Here is a 17,081-nt window from a genome sequence, read left to right as displayed (position 1 = left end):
CTGGCCAATCAGTGATTTATTTATCAAGCAATAAGAGAAACATATATACAGAGGCACAACCCCCATTAAAGTGGAGTGCTTCCACAAGTTCTATTTTTTACATACTTATGTACACTTGTATTCTCTTTTGCTGAGATTACATAGTCAATTTGTATTAGCTACACAGGGATACACTATTATCATGTCATTTTCACAGGTAAAGAAAATGAATCTTAGAGTAGTTGAGAAACTGGACAACGTGTCTAAGTCACTGCAATTGGACACCTTGAAAGCACACCCCATGAAGTGTTCAGTCTTGTATCTGAGGCTAAGAGAGCAATTTTCTGCATTTCTTACCCATCATTCCCCAACGATTTCATAACATTCAAAACATTGGGGCCATTCTTGACGCCCCCCTTTACCTTCTCATGTAAATTTAAGCAGCTATCATTGCTCACATGGATATTGATAAGAATATGATAATGGAGGGGCTGGAGGGATGGGTCAGTGGATAAGAATATGATAATGGTAAGTGTGTGCACATGTATGTGTAATCTCTTTGCCACATATACCTTCCAGTTTGTTTCATTTAACAGCGTCTTGACCTTGAACTTGTGACCATTCTGCCTCCATCTCATACATACTGGTATTACTCTGCCCAGTGTTGCCCTCATTTTACTTTTGTTAACTTACTATGTTTAATTCTCCCATTTACTCCTGAGGTAAGTACCACTGTACTTCTCATTTGACAACAAATAGAGGTATTCGTAGGAATATGAGAAAACAAAGAACATCCTATTGATTTCCCTACTTTTTCTTCTTCTACTTCATTTTCTACAACACAGCTAGAGTTTACACACAACACACTCCCTCACTCTATCCCTCCCTTTATGAGCTGAAACCTGTGCATGTCTCTTGGCCCCTATGGTTCCTCTTTCTGAGATACCACCACATTTTTTAAAGCATGCTTGAGGTTTCACACCTCTCACAGAAGCTCCATTTAAAATTTTCAGAGCTTATAAGGTTGAAAACCTCTGGATGGCATTAACTACTCAGCCAATCCTGTGTTGACATGTATGTCTCTGTTTCCTCCTTTAGCCCTTAGTAAGATATATCCAAGCAGCAACTGAATGACCCAAATGTCTTCCAATGAAATTTCAACAATGATGGAATTCCTTTTCAAATTACCCAATTAAACAGGACACTCTGCAAGTATTTGAGGGCCCAATACTCCCACTACCAGCTGAGTCAGAGAAGCCGCCCCCCCATTGGCCAAATTAACCAAAACAGACAATACAAGTAGGCACTGAACCAGAAGACCTCTAGCCAGAACATTCTGGATGGACAGGAGCCAATACAGATACCTTTCACCCCACTTTTGACAAGTTGTTCTCCAGCATGCTGATTCCCTGTCCTTTTCCCTCTCCTCCTCTCTCCCTCCTCCTGCCTGCTTGTCTCTCATGGAGTTAAATGTTTCCCACTCTGGTGTGAATATCAGTGCAAGCTGTTTTGAGAGTGCAGCTGCCACTAGTTTACAAGACTGTCGCTCTCCATTCTCCTCCCCTGAGGACCCCATTCACTGCAAACTCCAGGGCTTCCTCTAATTTACCCTTCTGCCTTAGACCTAAGCTATCATGTCTTCCATAGAGTAAGCAATCACTTCCTCAGCTGTTCCCAGCTACCCAGGCTCTTCCCATGTTATCACACAGGCAGTGTCCATCTTGTAATGCCAGCTTTCTTGAAAATCTTCAGAAGATTTACTCCTTGTATAAAATCCCAGTTTCACAAGATATACAAGCCTATATCTAACCTTGCCAAAGGACATGAGGCTCAATGTGTGTTGTATTACCCCCCAACATTCTCCCTTGAACCTCAACGCTACCCCGTCATTCATCAGGTCTCTTCATCCAGGTTTTCCTGCTATTGATTGCTTTCTAGAATCTCCTTTTTTCATAACCCCATGGAGGTCCAGGTGAAACAGCATGTATTCCACTCATTCATTTTTGCATTCATCCCCACTCCTCAGACATTACCCTGGACCTTTAGAGTAAATGACTCACCTGCAGAATTAGCATGCAGATCTCATAGTCCTTTGCCAGGGCCAGAGACCAAGCAACAATCACACAAGCAGAAGTGAAGCTGAAACTGTGACTAACCTGAGAAGGAACACAAGTCCTTGCAGCAGATGAAACCCCATTTGCCATGGCCCCGTATTGGGAAGAAACAAGTCAAACCCGAGGTTAAGAGCTGCAGGCAGGTGATGCTCACAGGAGGTAGACCACCTAAGCCTTGGTGGCAGTAAGACAGAGTCTTACTGATTTTTGAGAACAGTGGGCAAACACAGTGAAAGGTGACTAGGGTGACTATGTCACTGGAAGAAGCCTCTACATCCAATTGTGATGTAAAAGGGCTTAGATAAGAGAAAGAAGAACCTGGTCCAGTCACAAAGCATTTGTGCCAGCCTCTACCTTGCCTCCACAGCCCTCCATTTCCTGCTTCTGCTGCCATCTGAAAGAGCATGTGTGAGAGACAGAAACCAACTAAGATGAGAACACTTTTGTATAATGTAAGGTAGAGCACCTCTTTACTTCTGGCCAAACTCGGGCCTTGACAGGCATTACTAGAGCATTCTTCTGTGTTATTTGGGAAGGGAAAGAAGAAATGTGACTAACATGTCCCTCAGATTCAAAAGGAAGTGACAAGGCCCAGCCCTACCAGAACTTGAAGGAAAGAGGAGGTGGGTAAATGTGAGTAGTATGTGCACACAGACATGACAAGTGGTCTCCTTCATTGCCATTCCTACCACAAGCCAGCATGGAGGACTGCAAGTACTCCATGAATTCAGAGCAAGGTCAGACCAGTGGGAATCATGACATTGTACCTGTAGGAAAAAGGGTCCAGCCAAAGAAACACACTTTGGCCCTGTAACCAGAACCAAAGAAATGTACCCTGACCCTGAAGCCAGTGCCAAAGAAACACACTTTTGTCCCTGGAATCAGAGCCAGTAAAAGAAATACACCCTAGTCCTAAAACTAAAGCCAGAAGCTAAAAAGGACCAGTGCAAGAAACACACTTTGGCCCTGAAACCAGAGCCAAATCTGACCCTAAATTTATGCAGAAAACTAACCAAGGGCATATCTAGCCATCAGGGATTGAAATCTGACCAATCCTCACCCTGGAAAAACTGCCCCCCCAAGAATCCCTATATAAACTCTGTGTCTGTTCAGCTTGTGGCTGTCTGGCTGCCTCCTTCTACCCTGGCAGAGGCAGCCACTCTCCTGGATTCTTCCCTCCCAATAAACCTCTTGAATGAGTTTCAGGTGAAGACCTTCTTCTGCAGGGGAAACCTTCCCCTGGCAGAGCAGAGCTGTTACACTCCACTCTCCACTCTCCTAGGAGCAGAGCTAAACTATAGCAACTTCACGGGGAAAACCCTTTCCTGCGGGAGCAAAGCTGATACACTGGGGAAGCCTTTCCCTGAAGCAGGATTGTAAGCTGCTACACTTACTGTGACCTGTGGTTTTCCTTGGCTGCCAAGCTCCAGGATACCTCTCCATCTGAACAGTGTAACATTCAGGTATACTGCCAAAGATGGAAATGAGCTTCTGCCCCTCAGGCTCAAACTCCAGAACACTGGGATTACAGGTGTGCATCACTATGCCCTAGTTAAGATCCATTTTAACTCATACAAAAAAGCACCAATTGAGAGAATGCTGGTAATCTAATTCTATTGCAACCAAAGCAGACACCTTTGTTTTCAAATCCATTGGTGCAGACCAGGATTCCTTTCTTTTTACTTTGCAGATGATATTATGTAGGTTTGATATATTTAAATCATTCCATTCAAAGCTCCCTAAAGAAAGATGAGACTCCCCCTATCCTCGCCCTATCCCCATCCCATCCTCACCCCATTCCCACCTCTCCAGACATATGTCAAAGTTTCTTCTCTAAAATCTTCTACAGATTGATTTTACTGGAAAAGAAAGTCAATCAATTACCCTCTCCCTCTTCTTAGCTTTCATCAGGACTCACATTTTAAGACACATAGGATATGGAGGGGTTTGGCCCTGAGACAGGGAAACGAGGGAGGGGCTTTCTAAGGGGTCAAAATCTAACATTCATTCAGGCAAGCCACATCTGCAAGGCCAGATGCAGTTTCTCAGCAGTGGTTCCTAAGGCAGCACAAAGGCAGCAAACGGCAAAGAGGCTCCAGGTGGGACAGGTGCAGAGAGACCAGCATCTCTGATACCAAGTCAAATCATCACGGGGATGTTCTGTCCTGAACACTAACACACTGCCTGAAAGGGCCCACACGGCTCGCCCAGTGAGACATGCTCCCGAGTTGTTATTATTTATCTACAGCCCCAGGTGTACAGCCAGCCCTGTAATAGGTAGCATGTGCCAAAACAAAGAGTGCAGCCCTTGCCTGGAAGAGTTTGCCTCCTAAAGGCACATTTGGGTACTATTATGCTCCACGAATCGGCAAAGCTGAAAATAAACACAGCACAGACATCTTTGCTGAATGTGTCAGAGCTAGCTTTCAGAAATAGGAGGTTTAAAATGGTTGTAGCTTTTGGGTTTTGTTGTGGTGGTTGTCGTAATAGAATCTGCAGTTCATAAAATTTAAAGAGACAGTGACAGCTTATAGAAACCAGCTACACATACTGACATGACTTTAATATTTGCAATGTAAGACTTTATACTTGGAGAAAAATCAAAACATGATTTAGGAGCCAGTTACAAATGAGTATCATCAATCAACACAGCCTTATGCTTGAACTACCCACACAATAGGTTAATCTCAGGATGGAGCAGAAAAGAGGCTGCAACCAGGATTTGGGCTGTAAGCACCAAAGTAATCCTGCCCCCATGACCTACTTCTGCCAGGGAAGCCCATCTCCTAAAGATTCCACAGCTTGTTGTTACCTTTGTGTCATTGTAACAAAAATATCTGACAAAGCAGCTTGGGGAGGAGCTTAAGGCTCACTAGCCTTTGAAGTCCCAGTTCATCACAGGAGTGGTGAAGACCAGGCATTGAGGCTCGAACTCCCATGGCGGCCTGAACATGCTGCCGTAGCAGCTACTCATATGACAGTGGACCAACAGTCAGAAAAAGTGTCAGGAACCAAGCATTGGGCTCTAACCTCCAGAGCCCCAACCCCCAGCATCTTACTTCTACAAGCCAGGCCCTGGCTCCTAAAGATCCCCAGCTTTTGAACAGTGAGACGCCTGGAGCACAAAACATGAGTCTGTTATTCCTAACAGATCTGCGAAAGGAATGTGATTGGTTCAGGAAGGTCTCAGAGCAGGGAAGACCTCAATCAAGATGGCACATAAAGTTAACAAGGTAAGAGTCCACTTGCTCGGCTCACTGCCCAAATTTGGGCAATGTTTCCCTGGACCTGAGCCTGCAGTATGATCGCTTGTGCCAAGAACTGCCACAGAGAACATGTTCCAACAACCTCCGACTGCCCAGATTCAGTTGGTCAATTTTTAAAGGTTCTGCCTCCCTTAGCCAGCAGGTGTGTTACAAAATTTCCTGCCCGGTTCCAAGCCGCCTTACCCCAAATGAACACACATACTTATATTAATTATAATATTGTTGGTCAATGGCCTGGGCTTATTACTCACTAGCTCTATCTTAATTATTAACCCATAACTACTAATCTATGTATTTCTACATGGTCTTATCTTACTGGAGAATGCTGGACATACAACTCCTTTGACTGTTATATTGCAACTTTTCTGATGGGCTCTCTCTTACTGCTTCATTGGCCATTGGCCCAACAGTGTTTTATTCATCAGCCAATAAGAGAAACATATGCAAAAGGACATTTCCCCCCCATCACAGGTGCATGTCTAATTAGGGGAGGGGTTAGCATGCTGTCTTCTCGGGTCCTAAATACCATTCCTTCCGAGATGCAGAGGGCTGCTGATCGGTGAGCACAATAAGAACACTATATAAGGAGAAGAAAGGCTTAAAGTTAGTTTCAAAGGATACAGGCAAAGGACTCCATTGTTATCAACAGTAGTTGTATTGACATTGGCGTACTGGGACTGATGCTTTCTGATGGGCAGCTCCATCCCCAGGGGCTGTGCCACTGCCGCCTGTGTAGCACCCGAGCATCATTACCTATTCATGCATTCTCCATGCCATCTTCCTCCCTTCATGTGTCTGAGTGACTTTTCACTTGGCCTTTTCTGCGGATCAGCTTCTCAGCATAAACCATCTGGAAAAACGAAGAGTGGAGCACTGTTTTAAATTAAAAAGGGAAAAAAGTAAAGAAAGAGACTTTTCATCACCTTGAATTAGACCCAATTTTCCCACTCTGTCACCACCCTCACAAGAGCTGGCACACTCTCCAGAAGCTGTCCATGTTCCTTCTAACCATGACATAAGGAGGTGACAAGAGAAAGGAGGGGAAGGAGGAAAAGGGGAGGGAAAGAGAGGAGAAAGAAGAGGGGAAGGGAAAGAGACCTAGAGTGAGAGTGAGTGACAGCAAGAGAAAGAGACAGATAGAGCGAGAGAGAAGGAAAAAGCCATCCAATATATTAGGTAGATTTGGCTAGATTGATGTCATTGTTCATTAAGAAAACAGGCAATCTGCATCTTGTTCTCATTGGAGAAAATAAATCTGCACGGAGACCAGCCAAATAATGTGCAGCAAATGATCGATGTTATCTGAGGGAGAAGATGATTGATCCTTTATTTCTTACAGCCTTTCATGCATAATGCATAAGATCCAGGATGTCCCTAGCTTGCCTTGGGATCCAGCAATGATGTACCACATTATCATGCAGAACCCTCACTCTGAATTTCTAGCAACAATCTTCATATCCCTGAGCAAGTGGGTGCCAGGAATGCTTCAGAAACCCTGAGTTCCGGAGAGCAGCATGATAGTTTCTTGAATTCCTTCCAGGCCTTTCACAGGCTCATCCCTGACTCATGAGAACTCACAAGAGGCTGCAGAACCCAGCAGCCCCTCTAATGAAAGACCAAATTGGTAATACTGTCTTCTCTCAGAATGTCAGCTAAAAGATTAGAAAAATGGGAACCCTAATGGAACTGAAACTGGGAAAGATAGCTAAGAGATAAAGAATTGCATCTGCTTTTCATTGCAATGAAAGTTTCAGAGATCCAAGGACATACCTTGTGATTTTGGATGACGCTGGCTGTTCAAAGGTTAAATGTTGAAGTCATTTTGTTGTTAGTTCTCCACAGTCATTAAATGAAGACAGTGGTGGAGGTGATTGTGTTTGGGGTACTGATAGTGAGTGATGAGGAAGAGGATGATTATGATGGCAACAACAGCTAATAGAGCTAAGTGCATGTTAGTAGGGTATGAATTAAGAATTGCATGTGCCTTCTCATGTAATATAAACTAACATAAATAACAATTAATTTGCCCATGGTTCATAATTGATTATTAGCTAATTCCAGAGCCTAACTCTCCATAGGAATGCTCCCGGGCTGCAGTTAGAGATTAAAGGAAGGAACCAGAGATCAAAGGAGAACTGTTCATCTTCAACAATGACACTTGTCTGGTAGAAGATGGCACAAACAGAACTTGACAACAAATGCAAAGCTGATGAGTTTAGCCCACCCGATCGTGAGGCTGGTCACTGTACTACTCTGTTCATGTAAGTTGTGGTTGTTACTGATGATAACCGATTGATGGGCTTAGTAATGTCACTCTGTGCTCATGATTGCCTCTCTGCTGCACAAATAAAATATCTCTGGGGGTCAGAGAATGGAGCTTGCCACTAGCTAACCATAGAGATCAGGAGGTCTGTACAGACCAGCAGAAAGTGACATAGCTGGGCAGTAATAGGATATAATCAGGGACAAACATCCGTGGAGATGCTTATGAAGTAAGGTGTCCTGTGGCTTGATCCTTCTCTCTGCTCTCTCAGCATTTACCTCTGTATCTGACTCCAGCCTTTTATTATCTGACTGGTTAAGAACTCCTTTTACACTGCTCAGACCACATTTCCACTTTACCAGCTCTAGACTGGGCTCTGACACCTGAAACACGAGAGAAAGACTGCAAGCTTGAGGAGGAAGAAGACCTGACCAGGTCTGTTGTAAATTTAAGCAAAGCGGTACATGGGAGAAAGATGCCATGTGACAGGGTTGAAGCAGACGAGTTTTATTTTTTTAATTAGGGAAAGGGATCATAAAAATGGGAAAGGGGGAGGGAGATCAGTCTCCAGAGAAAGGAGCAGCAGGAGAGAGGATAAAGAAAAGAAGGGGAGAGAGAGGGGAACAGGGAGAGAAACAGAGAGAGAATATATATATATATATATGTACATATATATATATATATATAGAGAGAGAGAGAGAGAGAGGGAGGGAGAGGGAGGGAAAGGGAGAGGGAGAGGGTGAGGGGAGGGTGGGAGATAGTCAGAACCCTTTTTAAAGGGAACATAGTGAATATGCACAGGTGGTGCTCTTAGTGACTGCAGCTGAGGGTGTGTTCTGTCAGAACCCCAAGGACAGGCCAGTACAGATGCCTGAATACTAACACTGTCTATTCAGCATCTTCATGGTACTATTTCTTAGCTGTGGAAGCCATATTTCCTTCCGGTTTACTATTTCAGTTTTCTTCATGATTCAAGGTTATAGTTTTTCTAATAAAGAGTCAGCCTTAACCTAGCTATGGTGGTGCCATGCCTTTAATCCCAGCACTTGGGAGGCAAAAGCAGGCAGATCTCTGTGAGTTCAAGGCCTGCCTGGCCTACAAAGGGAGTTCCAGGACAGCTAGGGCTACACAGATAAATGCTGTGTCCGGGGGTAAAAGAGCCCCATTGTGCTCTCTTGGAGAGACCAACCCACCCTTTGCAGAAGGCTGTACCTAGGCTCTGCAGAGGCTTTACTCCAATCATCTCATTTTAATCATCACATTTTACTGCTTTCTGGTGTATTTTCATGATATCATGTTGTTTGATTTTTATTATTTCTCTCTTATCTCTTTTATGTAAATTTTATAAAACTTATGTTTTCTAATGCTTAATTTTCTCTGTTGATATAACTCATATGGTTGCTGTTTCCTGACTAGAACTCAGGTAGCACAGCTCCCCATTCAACAGTGAGGGTTTGTTATTCACACCCATTTTTGAGCCAGTAAGTGGAGGTGAAGTAGAATACCACCTGAGATCTCTCTGGTTATCACATTCCTCAGGATATTTTCCCAAGCAAGGAAAGTAGGTCTGCTAATCAGAGCATACACAGAAAACATAAATACCAGGATTATCTCTATTCTATGTAAAGTAGAAGGACTCTGTGCATTTTATTGATGTGATGGCTACTATGTACTTGTCACTCTGAAATTCCTTATTCAATAGCTCTCCTGTCACTGCCCAAGGATATAACATGGAAACCTTCTACATGTGGAAGTTCTGATTCTAAGAAACTTTGAGCAGAGTATAAAAATGATGACTTATAATATTTTCATCCTAAAAGGATCATCAAGGTCTTCAGATATTGTAAGCATTTTCTGTTGCTCTAAGAACATGACAAACCTAATTAAGTTTTAAGGAGCTTTACTTTAGCTCATAGACTAAGGGTTCCTAGCCCATGGCCTATGCTGAGGCCACATATCATGGCAAGAGCACAAAGCAGAGTAAAGTCAGGTATCTCATGGCCAAGCAAGAAAGACTACAGAAGGGGCTGGTGACTTTCTACTTAATGCCACCAATGACCTCTGAGAGTTCATTGCTAAATCCAAAGATTAAGGAAATTAACACTATAAAATATATACTGACCAACACTCAAGAAATGAAAAGGATCCCCCTCCTTGCCCCTACCACATGTGATGGGCAAGGGAGCTGAGCCTCCCTTACCAGCTGCAGCACTCAGGAAAGACGGTCTTGCTCCTCACCTGGACAATACAGTAGAGCTGACCCTATTGACAGGGTGCAAGTGAACCAGCCCTAGAAAGTGAGCTGGGAGATCTGGCTCCATCCCTCATCTGCCATATAACAGTGTGGGCAGGGGAGAGATGCCCCATGCCCCTTGCTTGCTGCCTGTGGTAGGTGGGAAATCTGGCCCTGAGGTCGTAAGAGTGGGAGAACTGTGACCCTCACCAGCTGCAGCACTCAGGAGAGTGGCCCCTGCACCTCACCTGGGAAACACAGCAAAGCTGACTGTAATGGTCCACATGTGGGAGAACCTACCATGAGGGTGTGAAAGCAGGAAAACCGGCCCTGCCCCTTGCTCATGGCTGCAAGGAGTGAACTAGCCAGGGCAGTGATGGAAAGCTCACCCTGGTGGGGAGAACAGGGGAGAAATAGTGAGCTGACTAATCCTGCAACTACCCAGGCCCAGAACCAAGTTTATGAGTTGGCCAATCCCAATATCCACCCCATCTGTGATTTATGGGAGCACTTGAAAGGACTGGTTCTGCAGACACAAACCTGCAGGATCTCCACAACACAGGGCACCAACAGTATATCCAGCATCAGTTGTGTGGCAGAAACCAGAGGCTTCGAACCAGACCAATGACTCTTTGCAATGAACACTTGCAAGTAAAGATACATGGATAAAGGGTTTTCTCTGTGACTCACCTTGTCACACTACAGCTTCCACGACAAGGTTCTTACTTTTTCTATGAACCAAATAGTCAAATATATGAGATAGGCGGCATAGCCATACCTAGTCAAACCACCACTGTTGGGTTATTTTCAAGGATATTCTACAAATATTTACAAGGCATATTAAGTTCAATAGCATAAATATTGAGGTGAAAGCAGAAGCTTTTTTTTTTTTTTTGGTTTTATGAGACAGGGTTTCTCTGTATTGTTTTGGAGGCTGACGGTCCAGCCTAGCCTCGAACTCACAGAGATCCACCTGCCTCTGCCTCTCGAGTGCTGGGATTAAAGGCGTGCGCCAGCAACGCCCGGCTTAGGTGAAAGCAGAAGCTTTTGTGACAATTAAATTCACACAAAAGATACGTATGGAATTTCCCCTTTTTCAGAAAGTGTTCTATGGTGCCATCAGTGGTGCAAGTTACAGAGATTTCTTGCTTCCTACCTTGTGTTACAATTTAAATACATCACATTTGCAAATCCACCTGGAGGTCATATCACTCATTTGAGCCCATCTGAAAACACATGGTGAGTACACACATAATTGCTGGGAAGCCTAAAAGAACTGACAGGACATTAAGAGTAATTTGACCTAGCTGCTGACCTAAACCACAGAGAAAGGAAGAATGGTGCATTACAAAGAAAAATAGTCTTATTCCTCTCTTGTAATGCTTCACTTTAAATAAGTGCCCTTGGCAGCACCTATTTCAATGTCACACATCCAATAGATGCCTAATAAATACTGCCTGCCTCTAATAACAATGACAGAACACAAAGGCACTATAACAAATAGTGGGTGAGATATATATATATATATATATGTATGTATGTATATATATGTGTGTATATATGTAATAGCTCATTACGAGTTATCTTTATACAGCAGTTTAGAACAACGAAGTCTGTAAGTCTGTTATTTATTGTACTACATATATATATATATGTGTGTATAAGCACACACATATACATATGGATAACATTACATGTAAAAACTATAACTGCCTTGTCTTATGTTACCCCAGGATAATAGAGCTAGGAAGACAGCACACAATTCCTTTCAGTCTCATTTTTTTAAAAAATCACTGTGCTCAAGTGTCTCTATTCTGATTTGGAGACAAGGTCAGAAAACATACAGCCAATGCAATGGAAAGTATAGACTTCAGTATTTAAGAGATACACATACTTAATGGTTGCTACACACATTTAGGAACCCAGCAAGCCCAAAACTAAGGGTGAGGATGTGAGAAATACAAATCAGAACTTGGGGATGAGAATATGGCTCAGCTGATAAACCACTCACCACATAAGCCTCAGAACCTGAATTCAGATCCCCAGCACCAATGTAAAAAGCCAGATGTGGAGGCATGCCATCATCCTAGCACTGGGGATGCAGAGACGAGTGGATTTCCAGAGCTAGCTGGAAAGCTAGTCCTGCCAAATTATTGAGCCCCAGGCTCTATCTCAAAAGGAGAAAGTGGAAAGCGATAAAGAAATCTAACACTGACCTCTGTACTCCATGAGCTTGCCAGACATTGGTGGCGTACACCTTTCATCCTAGCACTCAGGAGGCAGAGGCAGGTGGATCTCTGTGAGTTCGAAGCCAGCCTGGTCTACAGAGCGAGTGCCAGGATAGGCTCCATAGCTACACAGAGAAACCCTGTCTCAAAAAACAAAACAGAAAAACAAACAAACAAACAAAACCCCACTATATGTTGGAGAGTATGTGGAGTAAGGGGAACACTCCTCCCCTGCTGGTAGGAGTGCAAACTTGTACAGCCACTTTGGAAATAGATATGGTGGTTTCTCAGAAAATTGAGAATCATTCTACCTCAAGACCTAGCCATACCAATTTTAGGCATATACCCAAACAATGTGCAGTCCTACTACAGGGATACTTGCTAACTATGTTCATAGCAGCATTATTCATAATAGCCAGAACCTGGAAACAACCTAGATACCGCTCAACTAAAAAATGGATAAGGGAAATGTGGTACATGTACACAATGGAGTACTACTCAGCTGTAAAACACGATGACCTCATAAAATTTTCAGGCAAATGGATGGAACTAGAAGAAATCACTCTGAGTGAGGTAACCCAGACTCAGAAAGACAAACATGGTATGCACTTATTCATAGGTGGTTACTAAGAGTAAAGTACAGAATAACCAGACTACAATCCACAGCCCCAGAGAGGCTAGATAACAAGGAGGGCCCAAAGACAGATACATGGATTTCCCTAGGAAGAGGAAGTAGAAAAGATCTCCTGGATAAACTAGGGATGGAGGTTGGGGGTTGGAGGGGTGGGAACTAGAGGTTGGGTGGGCTGGATGCAGGAGGCCAGTTGGAGGCAGGATAGATGGGAAGAGTTAACAAGGAGATGTCTTGATGGAGGGGCAGAATTTCGGGTCTAGGGATAAACCTGGTGCCAGGGAAACCCCTAGGAACCCACAAGGATGATCCCAACTAAGACACCTAGCAATGGTGAAGAGGGTGCCTGAACTGGCCATCTACTATAAGCAAATTGATGACTTCATTAATTGCCATCAGAGACACTCTATCCAGTAACTGATGGAAGCACAGGCAGAGATCCACAAATAAACACTGTGCTGGGGGGGAGGAGATCAGAAGAGGTCATGATGGGGGAACCCACAGAGACAGCTGACCTAAGCTCTAGGGAGCTCATAGACATTGAACCAACAGTCTGGTAACCAGCACGAGATCAACCAGGCCCTCTGTATGTGTAACAATCCTGTAGCTTTGTCTCTTAGTAAGGCTTCTAACAGTGAGAGCAGGACCTCTCCCTGGCACTTAGGTGACTTTTGGTAACCTGGTCTTCATGCTGGATTATTGGCCTTGATGTAAGGGGAGGAGTTCAGTCCTCCCTCAACTTGATGTGCTACAGTTTGTGCGAGCCCATGGGAGGCCTATCCCTTTCTTAATAGAGATAGAAGAGAGGTAAATGGGGAGGAGGATAGGTGGGGAAGGATAGGGGATGGAAGGAGAGGAGGGAGGGGAAACTGGTTGGTATGTAAAATAAATGAAAAACATTATTTAAATAAAATACAAAAAATAAAAATAAGAACATAATTTGTATCCACACATAAACCTCTTCCTCAGCGCACATGCACACTCACTCACACACACACACACACACACACACACACACACAAAATATCACACTATCTTAAGCTCCAAAAGCCTCAAGTATACCTCATTCTGTTAAACTCAGACAAGCAGTGCCTCACACAGCAACTGTTACAGTAAAACAAAAGGCAGAATTATAACTAGATTAACTTCATGGAGAAAGCCACATGGATACGGACAGACAGCTGCCATTTGCACATTTATATGCTCAGGGATCTACAATAAGTATACAAGTAATGAAAACTGAAACTTACTTACCCACAGTTCTCTCCATTTGTAAGAAAACCTGAATTTTTAAAAGGTAACAAATAAATAGATGGTTGAAAGAGACTATCTGGTAAATTATTCATCCTATCTGGGCTCTTCCAGGACACAAGACAGGAGACTTCTGATAATCCTGCATGTAGTAGAGACTGAGGACAGCAGCTCTCTTATCAGCTCATAGTGTGCTCATTTCCTAAGAACACAGTACTGGTACAGCATGGGGAGGGGGAGCAGGGAGAGACGCACCTGAGTCAAATTGTCAAGTATCACAGGAAAGAGGGCCAAAACAGAAAGCTTTTCTTTAAAGCATTTTTTTCCAGAAGGACAGACAAAGAGGAAATACCGCACAGGACTCCTTCCTGTCTCCCAACTTCTTGCCACCATTATTAAGATTACTTTAACAATAGGTTGCATGGTTCATCTTTAGAGTAGATAGGAAAAGAAAAAGTACACAGCCTATGACTGGCTTTTTAAAACCTTCTGAGTGCTTAGTTTAAAAATATTGTGGATAGAGAAAAATTTGAAGAATACAGGAAAATCAGGAAACAAACAAAGACAATGATTAAACATTAGTTTAAAACCTTTGGTCTGTTTCATGTGTTTGATAGTAATGAACAATCCAAAATATATTTAGTTACATATAACTTAATTTCCTTTAATATATATGTATATATGTATATTTATTTACCAAAGTTTATATATCCCCTGTAGAATGTATTCTTCCTTGCCATCCACTTTTGTTTTTCCCCCTGCCAGCCACCTGGGCTCTGCCACAGTTACAGTCCCCAAATAACACACAGGACGCTATATTAATTATGAAGCTGTTGGCCGTTTCTTTGGTTTCTTACTGGCTATCTCTGACTTAAGTATTTAACCCATAATTGTTAATCTAAGTATTTCTCTTACGGGAGAAAAGGGTCCGGACCTCTTACTCCTCTGGAGGCTACATCGTGACTTACTCTGCCTCTCTTTCCCAGAATCCTCCTTGACTCCTAGTCCCACCTATCTTGCTTCCTTATTGGCCAACAGTGCTTTATTCAACAACCAATAAGAGACAGATTTACAGAATTACATCTCCCATCAATCCCCCAAAGTTGATTTCTCTAATATGTACTATTTATAACCTAGTTTCTCTTCACTGAATATTCCTGAGTATTTTATTTATTATTTTTGAGTGCGTAGGGGCATGTATTTTGACCACAAAATCTAGAAGATGATACCTGGAGCTGAAGTTTCAGTAAGCCATTCAACCCCAGCTCTGGAAACCTAACTCAGGTCTTCTACAAAAGCAAGGACTCCTAACCTGAAGGCATCCCTCCAGCCCATATTCATAAGTATTTTAATACTATATTACACTATTCTAGATTTTTATCACTATCAAAAATGTCTTAAGCCTCAATACAGAAGTTATAGGTTAAATTTTTCAGTTAAAAAAGTAAGATCAAGATATTTCATAACATATTTCAGTTCTGGAATTAATTTTATGTTTTGAAATGTCAACTAAAAGGAGGTTGTCTGATATCTTGATAGAGGGAGCTATTATAGGGTTAGGGAGAAATTTGGTGCTTGAGAAATTCTAATGAATCCACAAGGATGAACCCAGCTAAGAATCCTAGCAATAGTAGAGAGGATGTCTGAATGGGCCTTCTTTAATCATATTAGTGACTGCCCTAATTGTCATCACAGAACCTATATCTAGTAATTGATGGAAGCAGATGCAGTGATCCACAGCCAAGCACTGGTCTGAGCTCCTGGAGTTCAGTTGAAGAGAGCAAGGAGAGAACATATGAACAAGGGGGGGGGGTCAAGACCATGATGGGAAAACCACAGAGTCAGCTGATCTGAGCTAGAATGAGCTCATGGACTCTGGACTGACAGCTGGGGAGCCTGCATTGGACTGAACTAGGCCCTCTAAATTTGGGTGACAGTTATGTGGCTTGCAGGGGTGGGGGGGAATCCCTGGCAGTAGCACCAGAACCTATCCCAGGGACATGGACGGGCTTTTTGGAGTTCACTCCCTATGGTAGGATCCCTTGCTCAGCCTTGATACAGGAGGGAGGGGCTTGTTCCTGCCTCAACTTGGTATTCCAGACTTTGTTGACTCCCCAAGGAAGGCCTTACCCCCTCTGAGGAGTGGATGCAGGGGTGGGAAGGGGGAAGGGGCGAAGGGAGAGGGTGGGAGAAGGGGAGACAGGAAGAACTGGGGTTGGAATGTAAAATGAAAAATAATTTTTTAAATAAAAAAGGAAGGCTCTCCACAATGTTATCAACACACCAGTTGAGAGCAGCTGAAGAGTTCATCACACCAGGAGTGAGGGAAACAGCCTTGAGCGTCCAGTGTGCTATGCATGCAAACAACATGCCTCAAATGGAAAATTTCACAAAAGCCAGCTATTGACTGAGCGTGTCAAGATGGCATACACAGTAATAGTGGGAAGTGCACAAAATGCCCTGTGCAATGTACTAGATTATTTCTTTATGCGCTGTGGCTGACAAAGGGAGAAAGCCTAAGAAAATGGCAAAGACCCTTATGCTGTTCATTCACTGTCATATGACTCTTATCAATGTCTGCCAGCCACGACCAGGCAAAACGAGCAGAGGTGTCAAGAACCAGCCACAAGGCTGGGCCAGGACTGCCGGAAAGCAATCTGAGGGGTATCGGAGCAGTGAACTGAAAGTGGTCTACCTGCCACCGCAGTTACCAAATGTTTGATCCAGAGTCCAAGGGGAGACATCTTGCAAGCTAGGAAAAGAAACCGAATCAAAGAAGAGGGAACCAAACACTGGGAGGGTCTTTGAAGCTGAGGCTTCAGGTTCACTCACTGTTCTTCTGTGTTTATATCCGTAAATGGACCTTTAGTGTCCAAATTTTCCTACTTTGAGCCAAGTGATGGGGTGCCGATGATGACAGCTCAGAGGGAGAAAAGCAAACCGGTATCCTCTCTACAGAATAGAGAAAAGCAAACCGGTATCCTCTCTACAGAATAGAGAAAAGCAAACCGGTATCCTCTCTACAGAATAGAGAATTAAAGGAACGCACAGCAAGGATTAGAGGATGCAGTGTCAACAATGCATGTTTAAAAAAATCAGTAAATATCCTTTTACTG

The 17,081-nt window shown here is 43.3% G+C and overlaps 1 long non-coding RNA gene across 3 annotated transcripts in view; it reads left to right on the top strand.

Annotated features, from left to right (window-relative positions):
* The first annotated feature begins 2,418 nt into the window (after positions 1 to 2,418).
* Positions 2,419 to 17,081, top strand: part of LOC121138957 — a 55,400-nt gene continuing 40,737 nt past the window's right edge. For 2 of the 3 annotated variants that reach the window (XR_005875825.1, XR_005875824.1), the window contains exons 1-4: positions 2,419 to 2,716; positions 3,376 to 3,556; positions 5,245 to 5,326; positions 7,438 to 7,620. This is a non-coding gene — a long non-coding RNA (uncharacterized LOC121138957). Of the gene's footprint in view, positions 2,717 to 3,375; positions 3,557 to 5,244; positions 5,327 to 7,437; positions 7,621 to 7,984; positions 8,059 to 17,081 lie in introns of those variants that run through there. The other variant, XR_005875826.1, reaches the window with a different exon arrangement.

This window comes from Mesocricetus auratus, unplaced genomic scaffold, assembly GCF_017639785.1.
Source record: "Mesocricetus auratus isolate SY011 unplaced genomic scaffold, BCM_Maur_2.0 Super-Scaffold_6730, whole genome shotgun sequence".
Classification (NCBI taxonomy): domain Eukaryota; kingdom Metazoa; phylum Chordata; class Mammalia; order Rodentia; family Cricetidae; genus Mesocricetus; species Mesocricetus auratus.
Note: the sequence above shows the minus strand (reverse complement) of the source record. Positions and strands in the feature narration are given on the sequence as shown.